Source organism: Euphorbia lathyris, chromosome 5, assembly GCF_963576675.1.
Source record: "Euphorbia lathyris chromosome 5, ddEupLath1.1, whole genome shotgun sequence".
Lineage (NCBI taxonomy): Eukaryota > Viridiplantae > Streptophyta > Magnoliopsida > Malpighiales > Euphorbiaceae > Euphorbia > Euphorbia lathyris.
The window spans coordinates 79154370-79167945 of NC_088914.1; the positions used below are offsets into that span (position 1 = coordinate 79154370).

General features: G+C 38.5%; 1 long non-coding RNA gene across 1 annotated transcript; it reads left to right on the forward strand.

Moving 5' to 3' along the window:
* The first annotated feature begins 9975 nt into the window (after window positions 1-9975).
* On the forward strand, window positions 9976-11866 carry LOC136230130 (uncharacterized). The gene is made up of 3 exons (XR_010689281.1): window positions 9976-10124; window positions 10256-10504; window positions 10999-11866. It is a non-coding gene; the product is annotated as an uncharacterized lncRNA (long non-coding RNA).
* The last annotated feature ends 1710 nt before the right edge of the window (window positions 11867-13576 follow it).

A 13576-nucleotide genomic window follows, 5' to 3' on the forward strand; every position in this document is an offset into this window, starting at 1 on the left:
GTAGTTCAGCGGCTTCCTCAGTTCCAGGCTCATCTTGTCTGGTTCTCTTTTCAGCTGACTTTCCAGCTGACCTCTGCCTCTTTGCAGGAGAATCAACATTTGGTGAAGGAGTCTCAGCAGACTTTCTCTTGCGAGAAGCTGGGGCTTTAGATCGTCGCCCTTTCTGAGGCACAATAGTGGATTCCTCAGCTTGGTCAGTTTGACCAGCAGCAGCAACTTTTCCCTTCTTCAAGGGTTGTCCAAATTTAAGTGCCCTCAGCGAGGCAGCTGTGATCTCAGTTCCTCTGAAGGATTCCTCGCCTTTGAGATCAATCTTGTGGTCAAGAAGAATTCGAGTTATGAGTGACCCAAGTCTCATCGTACCCGTGCTGCGTAGAAACCCAGCAACTAAGAAAACCGGCATGTTGATGGGGGTGTACGTCAGCATGTGCCATATGAAGCACTGTTCAAAGTTGGTTGCTGATGTAGTGCAGTTGATCTTTGGGTAAATGAAGTAGCTCAGCAGGTAGTGAGCCATCTTCTGGTGCTGTCCCATTGAAGATGCTGAGATCTCTCCTGAGTGACCCTCAGGTTTGCAGAAGGTATGGACGTAGTCGGTTTTGTCCTGATCTCCTGACTTCCTCAGCCTTACTCCCTCAGTTTTGAGCTGGAGGAGATTTCCTATGTACAGAGGGTTGATGAAGATGGTTTTCCCTTTTACTTCAGTGCTTAGGTAGTCGGCGGAGTCACTGGAAACCTTGAGGTTGTGGTAAAATTCCCTCACTAGGTCAGGATATGTCTCATCCCTGACCGAGAACAGCCCAGTCCACTCGTTTTTAGAAATCCATTCGGCAAATGGCTGTTCGTTCTGCACAAAGTGCTCCAAAACCCATCTGGAGGGTTCTACCTTCCATTCAGATATATTGTCGAAGACCTTGGAGTAGGTCCTGATCTTAACAGCTTTCTCTTTTCCAGAAGTTTGGCCAGTTTTACCCTTGCTCGGTGTAGAAGGGTTTTGTGAAGGTTCATCGGAGCTGGACTTTTGGTGGCCGACACCGGAGACTTTGAAAGATAACTTAGTCATTCTTCGGAGATGGAGGAATTAGAGGAATTTGAAAGAAAAGAAGTTCTAAGTGATTTCTTTCCCTTAAGAATTGATTAAGCGTAAAGAGTAAAAGATGGGGAAATACCCATAATTTATAGACGAAATGAACGGTGTGGATCTTAATCAAATCCATGTGTCAGTTTTGCCTTGGGATCATGTACCGACAATGATCCTGGCATATATGACACATTACGGCGAATACGTCATCCTAGGCTATACGCGTGCTTTGCATTTATGCTAACGGATTAATCACTCAGTATTTAGAATGTCAAGCGTTTGATATTCTGAGTGGTCAGTGCATTATTTAAGAATGATTTTAAGGTCAAGTTCTAAACTAATTTACTCAGTGTGCAAGTGTACTCAGTATTGTATATTCAGTCAGTTTCAATGAGATACTCAGCAAACAAAAAAAATCATTCAGCATGTAATTCACTCAGCATTCATATTAATTTAGCACAGGAATTTACTGAAGAGGATTAAACATACCAATTGCTTCTCTCAGTATGCTGAACTGCTCACGGGCCAGTGGCTTCGTGAAGATATCAGCAAGCTGTTCGTCCGTTGGGACAAAGGTCAGCTTGATCTCACCCTTGAGTACATGGTCTCTAATGAAGTGATGTCTGATGCTGACATGCTTCATTCTGCTGTGTTGAATTGGGTTCTTGGAAAGATCAATTGCGCTTTTGTTGTCACATTTGACTTCAATTGTTTTCGTTTGAACACCATAGTCTTCAAGCTGTTGCTTGATCCATAGGACTTGAGCAACACAATGACCAGCAGCAATGTACTCAGCTTCAGTGGTGGACAGGGCTACTGACGCCTGCTTTTTGCTGAACCAGGATACAACAGCTTCCTAAGAAGTGGCATCCTCCAGAGGTGCTTTTTCGTTCCAGCTTATCTCGTCCATAGTCAGCATCAGTGTATCCGATGAGTGTAAAATCATGAGTATTTGGATACCACAAACCTGCGTTCACTGAGCTTTGCAAATATCTAAGGATCCTTTTTACAGCAATGTAATGAGATTCCTTAGGGTTAGATTGATATCTAGCACAGTAGCATACTGAAAACTGAATGTCCGGTCTACTGGCTGTCAAGTAAAGTAGAGAGCCTATCATACCTCGATATAACTTGATGTCTACTGACTTACCATTCTCATCAGCACAGAGGACAGTGTCAGTGCCCATAGGAGTGGATATTGGCTTGCAATTTTCCAAGTCATATTTCTTTAAGATCTCCTTGGCATATTTGGCTTGACTGATGAAGATGCCATTCTTTCCTTGTTTAATTTGAAGACCGAGGAAGAAGTTGAGTTCTCCCATCATGGACATTTCAAACTCAGTCTGCATTTGTTTGCTAAACTCCTTGCACATTGATTCGTTAGTTGCACCAAATATTATATCATCAACATAAATTTGGGCCAGCAGGGTATCTTTACCCTTTTTCTTAATGAATAAGGTTGTATCAGCTTTGCCCCTGACGTAATTTCTAGTCAGCAGGAAACTAGTCAGCCTCTCATACCAAGCACGTGGTGCTTGTTTGAGGCCGTACAGAGCCTTTTTGAGTTTGTAAACATGGTTTGGGAACTTAGGGTCCACAAAACCTGGAGGTTGATTTACATAAACCTCCTCGTTTATAACTCCATTAAGAAATGCACTTTTGACATCCATTTGGAATAATTTAAAATTCATGTAAGATGCATATGCACATAATATTCTAATTGCCTCTAGCCTTGCCACTGGGGCAAAGGTCTCACCGTAGTCTATACCTTCTTGCTAACTGTAGCCCTGAGATACAAGCCTTGCTTTGTTCCTGACTATGTTTCCTTGTTCGTCCATCTTGTTCCTGAAGACCCATCTTGTTCCGATGGTCTTTTGACTCTTTGGATGAGGCACTAACTCCCATACATCATTTCTTCGAAATTGATCGAGCTCCTCTTGCATTGCATTCATCCAGAATTCATCGTACTCAGCTTCAGCGAAATTCTTCGGTTCTTGTACTGAGACGAAAGCAACATTGCTGAGGTACTGCCTGAGTTGATTCCTCGTCATCAGGGTATTCCCAGCAGAATCAAGGATTGCACTTTCGGAGTGCCCTCTTCGACTCCTTATTTCTTTGGGTAGATTTATGTCTTGTGTTGTTCCTGTTTCAACAATCTCTGCAGAAGTAGATGGGTCAGTAAAAGTAATCTTAGGTTCACTCTTACTCTTGGTCAGCCTTTTCGTGAATGACTCAGTAGCTGGTTCTGGGTCAGCGATGGTTACTGAGTTTGGATCATCTTCGGTCAGCGGCTGGTATCTACCTGCATGGTCAGTTTCATCGAACTCTACGTGTATTGACTCTTCTAAAACTTGAGTCCGCTTATTAAAAACTCTGTATGCTTTGCTGTTTGTTGAGTAGCCCAAAAAGATAGCCTCATCAGCTTTTGAATCAAACTTTGCTAAGCTATCTTTGGTATTTAAAATAAAACATCTACAACCAAAGGCACGAAAGTATCCAATATTGGGCTTTCGTCCTTTCCAAAGTTCATAGGGGGTTTTCTTGAGTATAGGTCTAACTAGAGCCCTATTAAGAATGTAGCATGCTGTGTTAACAGCCTCTCCCCAAAAGTACTTTGGAAGCCTATGCTCATCCAGCATTGTCCTGGCTATTTCAACCAGAGTTCTGTTCTTCCTTTCTACAACCCCATTTTGCTGAGGTATTCTAGGAGCAGAAAAATTATGGTCAATGCCGCTGGCTTCACAGAATTCAACAAACTTTTGGTTTTTGAACTCTCCACCGTTATCACTACGGATATGAGCTAATTTTAGGTCTTTTTCATTTTCAATTTTTCTAACCAAATTTGAAAATGTCTCAAAAGTCTCATCCTTGCTGGTCAGCAAGATGACCCACGTATACCGAGAGAAGTCATCTACAATGACCAAGGAAAATCTTCTTCCACCCAGACTCAGCAGCTGGACTGGACCAAAGAGATCCAAGTGTAGCAACTCTAACGGACGTTTAGTTGAGACAATGTTTTTACTGTGAAAAGATTGTTTGGTTTGTTTTCCAGCTTGGCAAGCGTGGCATAATTGATCTTTTTGAAATTTAAGTTCGGGCAGTCCCTCAACCAATTGCTTTCTTGCTAGTTTGGCCAGGAGGTCCATGCTTACATGACCAAGTCTCCTGTTCCATAGCCAGGAATTTTCTTCCTTTGTTACTAAGCACACAGTTTTTGAAAACTTTTTCTCTAAGTCTAGCATAAAGACATTATCTATCCGAGGGGCAGTTAAAATTAACTCATTTGTTTTACCCTCGTATATTTTACATCCAGTAGCATCAAATATAACTTTTCTCCCATTGTCACATAGCTGAGCTACGCTGAGTAAGTTATATTTGAGTCCGCTGACTAGGGAGACAGATTCAATAGTAGGATTACCTCCGATGGTTCCTGAGCCTACTATCTTACCCTTCTTGTTGTCTCCAAAACTTACGCTACCTCCTCGTTTACGTACAAACGTGATGAACTGAGTTTCATCACCCGTCATATGCCTTGAGCATGCGCTGTCAATATACCACATCTTTGACTTCTCGGCACATCTCAGGCTTACCTGCATTGTAACTAGTTACTTTTAGGTACCCAATTCTTTTTGGGTCCTGACTTGTTAGGTGCAACAGGTATATCATCATACTTTATTTTATGGCGGCATACATGGACAGTATGGCCATTCTTTCCACAGAAGTCACACTGACATTCTGTTTAGGGTTTTTTACTGACTTGTCAGCACCCCAGTGCCGAGCGTGCCAGCACACCTTAGTGGTGTGTCCTAACTTCCCACAAAAGTCACACTGGACTTTTCGCTGGGGATTCCATCTCTGCCGAGTACCTCGGTACTGAGTTCTCAGAGGAATGTTATTTTTCTTAGGAACCTTTAGTTGGTTCTGGATGGTTGTGACGTCCTTCCTCAGTTTCTTTAAAACTGACTGGACTTCAGAGACATACTCATGCATGATCTTCATGTTATCATGCAGAGTCGAATTGTCCTGAAGAAGGTATCTGAGGTCACTCAGTTTGACCTCTTCCACTTCGTCACAGCGCCTGCTGAGTGCTCTAACCTTCTTATTACACTTCTTAACAAGTGTATAGAGGTCACTCAGGGCATTAACCATATCGTTTCTGAGCTGGGGAAGAGAAATTACCTCATTTGATTGCTCTTCATCATCTGATGCGACGGATGGATCAGCATGCTCAGAGACGCATGGCTCAGCAAGTTCGTCAGCCATAAAGCATATCTTCGCTGACTCGGTGGCCTCAGTTTCTGTTGATGAAGATTCATCACTGTCACTCCAAGTAGCCACCATTGCCTTCTTCCCACTCTTCTTGTCTTTCCTCAGCGTGGGGCAGTTTGACTTAATATGGCCAGTTTGATGGCACTCAAAGCATGTAATGGTCTTTGAGCTGTCCTTTCTGTATTTGTTGTCGCTTGAGTCAGCCTTATACTTATCAAACTTTTTGTAAGGCTTTTTAGAATATTTGTCGTTCTTCCTGAACAGCCTTTTCATCTTCCTTGTGAACATAGCCATCTCCTCATCATCAGTTGAACTCCCGTCAGTGGAGTCAGCTTTCATGACAAGTGACTTCTGCTTCTTGTCATCAGATTTTTCCTTCACCTTAAAGTTTTTCATGGATATCTCATGGGTCAGCAATGAACCGATGAGTTCGTCATATTTATAGGTGGTTAAATCCTGAGCTTCCTCAACTGCTGTCTTCTTTGCTTGCCAGTCCTTCGGAAGACTCCTGAGTATCTTTTTGACTTGTTCTTCCTCAGTGAAGATTTTCCCAAGTCTCTTGAGCTCATTTATGATGTTGGTGAATCTTGCGTTCATGTCTGAAATGCCCTCATCATTGTTCATCTTGAACAGCTCGTACAGTCTCATCTGTTGATTCACCTTGGATTCTTTTACTTTATTTGTTCCCTCGTAGGTGACTTCCAGCTTTTTCCAGATCTCTTGTGCCGACTCGCAACCTGAGATTTTGTTATATTCTGCAGCATTGAGCGCACAGTGAAGCATATTGATAGCCGAAGCATGGTTTTGAAGCTTCTTAAGATCATCCTCTGTCCATTTGGCCTCAGCTTTTATAATTGTTTGGCCAGCCAAAACATCGACAGGTACAAACGGGCCTTGGACTATGGATAGCCATGCACTCATGTTTGTAGCCTGAATGAAGTTTTTCATCCTATTCTTCCAGAAGGTATAGTTTGACCCGAAGAATAGGGGAGGCCTAGTAATGGACAGCCCCTCAGGCAGTATTTGAGTTGTTTGGTTTCCAGGGAGAAACCGAGTGCTGTTTTCGCCCATGGTAGGGATCAGCTCAAGGTTGTTAGACCTTTTAAAGTGAGCTTTTAAGCTCTGATACCACTTGTTGGTCCCTTGTTTAGTTGCAAGTATAGTTCCAAGGGGGGGGGGGTTAGGAACTATTTAAACTTTTTTTCGCAATTTAGGCAGACTTCTTTTTCTAAAGAAAGTTTGAACAGCGGCGCTGAGGGAACAGTAAGGTACTGGCTTAGTCAACAGGTAACTAGGTCAGTTTCTTAGCTTGAGTCAGGAGATAGCATTTAGAGTCTATTCCTGAGCTCAGACGTTCAACGCGCACAACTCAACTTGACCTCTTTACTTGGTCAGTTTTGATTATTTAAAGCAAGCAATATAAATAAGGAGTTAAGGTAAGAAATACTTCACTCAGCAGATTTATCCAGGTTCGGCTTCTTCTAAGCCTACGTCCTGTCCCCGGAACACGTTCCGAGATTTCAAATACTCTACTGAGCTCTTTAAAGGTAGAGCCTCAAACCTTTTACAATATCAGCAATTGAGTATGACAAGAGTACCTTCCTCTATACTTCTACTCAATCCTAATCTCTCCGCTGAGTACTTAAAACCGAGTACTCAGCCTCTCCTTTCTATCTCTAGAAATGATAAGTGTTTTGTCCTAATACAAAGATGTGCTAAGACACTTTAGACGATTTACAATCACTCTAGACTTTTACACAGATATGAGAAATGTAGTGTAAGAATTTTGCTTTGCTTCTTGCTTGCAGAACTTGTAGAGATTTGGTCAGCGTAATGGCTTGATCAAGTTCTGTGTTTTGTGAAGCTTGTGATGGCACTATTTATAGAGACGTCTGGGTCATCGGTCATTTCGAATTTCGAAATAACCGTTGGAGGGAAACGGCTATGTGTCGTTGTCATCCTGACTTGTACAGAGCTCTCGGCCAATCACAATCGTGTATCTTCTGTCCTCGGTCAGCTCAACAGATGGTCTCTCCTTTTATGGTAAAGTCAACTGGACAGCATACTGTGTCGTCTGAACTTTGCCAAAAGAGGAAACACTTTGTCTGGAAGTTTTCCTTTGCCAGCTGCTGTCTTGTACGCTTTGTCGAGACTACTCAACAGCTTCATTGTGAAGTTGTTCCTGAAGGTCTTCTAGATCCTTCCGTTTGCTGAGTTGCGTTTTTGTTCAAAACGGCAACGTCTTGACATACGCGGGCCGAGTGTACTGAGTTGTTTGACTTGGGCCTTGGCTTCCGTATTGGGCTTGGGCCTTCCAATCCTTATGACTTATAACATTTATACTCAACATTGAACAAACACATTAGTAGAATAAATCAAAGCATTTAAACTTAGTGTGTTTAGAATATGTATTTTAATTTATACTTAAACAATTTTGTCAAATCAAAATTATGTGGAAAGGTGTTTCAACAGAATGCTCCAACTTTCCTTCTAGCCAATATTGGTGCCTAGCCCACTGTGATAGAGGCAGTGTCATTAACCAATTGTATGGTTGTTCTTCAATTTTGTCTTTCATAGATCTCATTACAGCCCAAAACTCAAATCCATTGGTTGCTTTTTCACAGCTTTCCAAAATTCTTTCCTTAACCCAGACCCTGGAAACTTTGCTTTAAAATTCATTTATAAATGTTGAGCACAATATTTATGAGTTTCCAATGGGAATATTGATCTCACACCTTCAATGATTCCCTATTGTCAAACAAAAATTATTCGTTCATAATGTTGAACAGAGTTGATCAAGCAAAACCAGAAAATTTGTATACTAATTTTATTTTCCATAGCATTATGCAATCTATCCATATACTAATTCATCCACGGATATCGTTAGACCAATCAATATAAATAGTATTCAGATGTATAGTGACTTACCTTTTTTCGATCGGACATAAAGGTATACAATATATCTTCGCTCACTCCATTTATGCACGACTTAAGGCTCTCCAAGAAAAAACCCCAGCTATCATTGTTTTCAGCTTCGGCTATTGAAATTGCCAAGGGAATTTTTTTTTATCCCCCATCCTTAGAAACATCTGCTAATAAAACATCGCCAAATGGACCTTTCAAGTGGCAACCATCCAATCTGATAAATGGCCTACAACCTGCTAGAAATCCTCTTTTCATTTCCCTCGGAACATACAAAAATACGCTTGAACTGAGGTGGTTCATCTAGGTTGTCCCTTCATTGATACTCTAATTTAATACATGTATCAGGTTTCGATTTTTGTACCTCCATAATCCATTTGTTCAGTTGCATGTAGGATTCAACATGTATCCCATCATCACCCTCTCTAGCCATATTTCTTGCAAATATATAACTTCCACCTTGGAGGTTTAAGACCCCAAACTTCTTGTAATGTACCTTTCATTGACTCATATATGTAATTAGGATCATTCCCTAGTAAAACTTTCATTTTTTTATCTACCCATTTGGTCTGTGCATTAGGATTTTCATTACCCGCTGGTCGCACACAATTATGATCATTATGCAAAACCTTCACCATAAATGTAATACCATCTTGTAATCTTGAAGCTCAAATTCTCCATTGGCAATCCTTTACACTACACATAGCAACCACTCTTTTCTTATCATTTTTCTTCCTTGTCAATAGATACCCACCATAGACAGCATAGTCACGTAATGCATCACTAAATGATTGAACATCATCAAATACTTGACCAACTTCTAATTTGATGTTTCCATGTAATACCCAAATATATATATATATATATATATATAATAAAATATAAGATCTAAATGTTAAATATTAAGTTAGTATATAGTTGTTTTAGAGGAAAGTATTAATCACATTAATAAATAAAAGGGAATATTAATATAAAATTGAAAAGAATAAGGGGCAAAGTGGAGTTTTACACATTTATATTAGGGGTGAGCATCGGTTCGGTTCGGTTACTAACCGAACCGAACTATCGGTTAACCGAACCGAATTATCACTTGTTTTGATAACCGAACCGAACCAAATAAGAGTAGTAACCGAAATTTACCAAACCGAAATTTTTTGGTTCGGTTCGGTTACCAACCGAATAACCAAAAAACTCTCTTCTATATTTTTATAAAAAAATCAAAAGCCACTGAAGTGACCAAACAACCAAAAAACATAAAAATCATGTACTGAAGTCAAAATGTTATGTTTTAGGAGAGGAATTATGTTGTGGCTGCTATATATATATGCTGAAAAATTAGGTCTCAAAATCGTAAATGGTTGAATGAGGTAAGATAATGGGCCATTGTTTTTTTTATGTTATCAAGGTTTTATTCTTAGTTGGGTTGGGCTTTAATTTTTTTTGTAAGTTTATATATTTATAAAGATAAATTATAGTTTTTATATTTATATTAGTTCGGTTCGGTTATCGGTTATACCAATAAATTTTTTTTACTAACCGAACCGATAACCGATAACCAAATAAAATCAAAACTACAACCGAACCGAATTAGAATGTTGAAATAACCGAACCAAAGTAACTTTTTGATTCGGTTATCGATTCGGTAATCGGTTACCGGTTTTTTTTGCACACCCCTATTTATATATGTGTAAGTGGATGAGCACAGCAACTATTTCTATTCTTCTTCGTTCTAATTCCAGCAATTCGACTCCCACGATTCAACGCCGACGGCTTTCCGTTCTCCCTCATTCGGTCACCATTTTTCACATTCTTTATACCAAATCGAAGCTCTTGAACTCATATACAAGTACATGTAAGTTTTAGAGTGTGATTTTAAGTTTTTATTAAGTTTTTGGAGAGAGAAAATTTATCAATTGGGCTGTCCCTTCCGTTTCTCTATCTTTTGCTCATTTTTCACGAATCTAACACTGAAAATGGACTCAGTAGGCCGGAAAACCTTTGGGTAGGTTAATAATCAAAGCATGCAAGGGTTTTCCACCGGTGAACGGAGTCTCGCCGGAAAATCGTTAATCATCTCAAATCATGGAGTTTTCCGATCTAAACTAAGTGTCTGCGGGTGTTTCTAGACTATTGAAATGGTATGGAGCAAGGTGGTATAATTGCTGTTTCCATACAATCAATTTCAGATTTTCCGATGGAAGGATTCCGGTGACCGATGTAATTTTCTGACAGGTAACAAAAATAGAAGTATGCAGAAATTTCTCCTGCTAATTTTATAGTTAATTTGGAGAAATTTTAATTCTAGAACTTTGATCAAATTCTTTACGGTTTAATCCTAATTAAAGTTAAGTAAGTAAGATAGTCGAGTAAAAATTGGCGGAATTATGCTAAGTGAGTTAACATTTTATTTTTAGAGGTTCGGTATTAAAATTTCAGAAAATATAAAGTTAGAAATTTTGCTCAATGAGAAATAAGAATGAGCTTAATTAATTAATTAAACTCTTAGGATTGAGGTATTTATTTTGATCTCGATATAAGTTTGAATATAAATAACACTTATATATTTTCACATATAGTTATTGGAGATGAGTAAATTTGGATGAAAGAAATTAAATTACTTGGAATTGACTAAGGATTGTTGCCGAGTCGAGTTATTAATTTGCAGTTTGTGAAATCACGACTCAGACGGTTGATTTTATTTAATATAGAAGTGTATTTTCATGCAGGGTAGACCCTAGTTATTACTAGGAGGATGTCCATTTTACAAAGGACACTCTGCTGAATTTTCGGTAGAAATTCTGTAGAACGTGACGAAATAAACTTCGATATTTCGGTAAACTTATATAAATTCTAAAAATAAAACTCTTTCTCTTAGATACTCAACTAGTAGGAGGAGGAGGAGTAGGAGGAGTAGGAGGAGGAGCATTACTTGAAAAATAGGACAGTCAGCTAGGAGTAATTTGTGAGTTAATTATATGTTATGCATTTTAATTTAGCATTTGCATTCACAAAAAACATTTCATAAGCATTCAATAATTTAATGATGTGTCATTATATTTAAAGTATGTTTTATATTTTTAATTTCAGTTTATATATATATTTATAATTATGGTCTAAATGCGTGTTATGGACATGCTACCTGGTGAGCGGCATCAGGACCTTGTGCGCACGGGTAATATCAGGATGCTAATGTTGTGAATGTTATGATATATGGATGAGCTTGGTTGAGATATTCTCGGGCTATATGATATGTGAATTTTGGATTTAAGTGAGGCTGGGTACGGAATCAGTTGAGTTATTCTCGGTCCTCCAGTTACTGGGCGTGTGGTCGGTTCAGTTATTCTCGGTCCCCCAGTTATTGGATATAAGTGGAATTATGATTATTGGTGGATTATTAGACTGAGTGTTGAGGTTTAGGGTCCAACACGTATTAAACCATATATATAAATATATGTCTATGTATTCAATTCTAATTTTATATATATTATACACTTAATCAATTTGTTTTTCAAACATATATTTTTGTGCATGGATGTTAGATTACTCATGCATTGCATATAATTAATTCACTACGGGAGGTTTGACTCCCTCTAATTTTTCAGGTGACTAGAAGTCTGTTGCGGTCCAATATCTTCCTCCGGACGGCACACCTATCATTATTATATATAATCCTTCTAATTAATATAAAATTCTAATTCTAGATCGCAGTACCAGATATACGAGAATTTATTAAATTATATTTGAAAATGATCCAATGTTTAATATGTATAATTTTTTTAAAAGAAATAACTGTATATAGTTTATTTAAGTTAAATTAGGCTTGCTACGGGTTCCGGTAGCTTAAGCTTACTCGTTCCCTAGCGCCGGTCACAATCCGCGGATTGGGTCGTGACATTCCATCTTCAGGATTGATAAACGGCTTATCATACATACCCTTAAACAAATCTGATCTCTTCCTCCTTCTTTTATGGACTTCATGGTCTTTATTATCTTCGTTTGAGAGTCAATGTCATCTTTTTCATTAATTTCTTCAAAACAAAAGTCAGACTCATCACTTTCGACATAATCTTCACGATCTTCATTAATTTCATCATTGTTGGGATAATTAGATGCTTCATTATCGTCATTCTTTGGAACATTCTCTAAATCCAAATCATAATCCTCATCGTCACTATATGAGAATTCATCACTATCGGCATCGCTATGTTCCGTTTCATGTTCTTCAACAGTAACATTTTTATTGGACCCTTATCCTCTTCCAACCTGTTTTCCCCTACTTGTAGCAGGTCTTCCCCTTCTGCTATATAGATTTTTTCAAACAAATCTAAACAGATATATATCGCTACCTTTGATTTCATTGTTGCTATTTGGAACCACATTGACTTGTGATGTGCTCATAGGCTGACTCACAAATTCATTAGTTTCACTTTCCATCTATATTGAATTAAGAAACAACAAAATTAGAAGCTATCTTATTAAGATCAAAATAATTAAATTGTAAGACTTTACTGTTGTTTTTATCAGAAAATCATGTATTTTTCTCTCTCTCAATTGCAACCAAACATAGATTGCTCTGTACAATACTTTCATATCACAAATCAATTTACCTATCTTCATGTACAATACTCTCATATTTCAAAACAAAAGTATATCATGCACAAACAAAAGCATTTTGCAATTTAAAAAATATACTTCAGAAGAGAGTGTTGCAACGAGAGATGAGAAACAACTCATAGCTTTAAGAACAGAGTGTAAGAATGAGAGATGATATAACCGAGAGATTAAGAAAGAATCTTACAGTTGAATATGAGAAGGCCATAATGAGAGACTTTTTTGAATGATTTCAGCTTCGCATGATTTGAGTTTTTAGGTTTTCAGAGGGAAAACGGGGTTTTAGGTTTTCAGGGCTGTTAAACTTGTGGGAGATGTAAGGTTGGGGCTTGTTTAGCTTGCCTTAATAAATTAGGGATACTTTAATCATTTCCCAAGCTTTTAACGGTTAGAAGTCTTAAAAATAGACAGAGGGACTAAAGCATTAACAGTGAGAAAGGTTGTATGCTTCCGTACTTTGGCTGATGAGCTCTCTATTTAGTCACGAATCACGCTATCTCCATTCTACATTTGCGCTATGTTATCTCCCATAAACAATAGATCAAAGACACATATGTACACGTCGCATCTTATAAATCTGTCTTGTCTAGATTCTTATAGCATGTTCTATCTTTTGAACAAATAAATAAATCAAACTAAATATTCTATTAAGTTTAAAGATATTCCATTTCCAAACTTAAACGTAGAACTTTC